Raw genomic sequence first — 751 nt, 5'->3', positions numbered from 1 at the left:
TCAATCACCTGCAATGTCAGATCATTTATCCCTTTGATATCTTATCAGAAATATGATAAGATACTTTAGACATGTAGGACCAATCCACCTTTTTTTCCTATTTTCCTCCCAAATCTGTTCCTATTCAGTAATGCACGCATTTTATATTATATAAAATTTGAGTTTTATCCAAAAGACTTATGAGCCAGTATTTCTTCCCCCTCTTAAAAAACCTCAAATGCAACTTATTTTTTCATGTTCTGTGCCATGTTATATGGAGATTTGACATTATAAGTATTGGTAGTCTTCTTTTTAAAAATTTAATGCTTATTTTATATTGGGATATAGTTGATTTACAATATGTGTGTTGCCTCAGGTGTACAGTAAAGTGATTCAGTTATACAAATATTAAAATATGGAGCACTTCATGAATTTGCATGTCATATTGTGCAGGGGCCATGCTAATCTTCTCTGTATCATTCCAATTCTAGTACCTGTGCTGCTGAAGCAAGCACTGGTATTCTTCCAAATTTATTAATTCTCATTGGTATTACTGGATACTTTGAAGTATTCCTTAGAAATTTCCCCAACCTCTTCCGGTGGTAGTTTTGATTCCCAGTTGAATCAAATATATTGTACAGTTGTCTCTGTGGGCTGTTCCTTCTTGGATCCATGCTTCAGAGAACAGCACACTTCAGTATTGGCCTATTGATCCACTGACAGTGTCAATCACTCTCCAAATACTTATTTTTCCCAAATGTAAGATTTTCTA

The 751-nt window shown here is 34.1% G+C and overlaps 1 non-coding gene across 1 annotated transcript; it reads right to left on the bottom strand.

Moving 5' to 3' along the window:
* Positions 1-388: 388 nt before the first annotated feature.
* Positions 389-494, bottom strand: LOC138428003 (U6 spliceosomal RNA). Its single transcript, XR_011252247.1, has one exon. It is a non-coding gene; the product is annotated as a U6 spliceosomal RNA (small nuclear RNA).
* Between the last annotated feature and the right edge of the window lie 257 nt (positions 495-751).

This window comes from Ovis canadensis, chromosome 22 (genome assembly GCF_042477335.2).
Source record: "Ovis canadensis isolate MfBH-ARS-UI-01 breed Bighorn chromosome 22, ARS-UI_OviCan_v2, whole genome shotgun sequence".
Lineage (NCBI taxonomy): Eukaryota > Metazoa > Chordata > Mammalia > Artiodactyla > Bovidae > Ovis > Ovis canadensis.
Note: the sequence above shows the minus strand (reverse complement) of the source record. Positions and strands in the feature narration are given on the sequence as shown.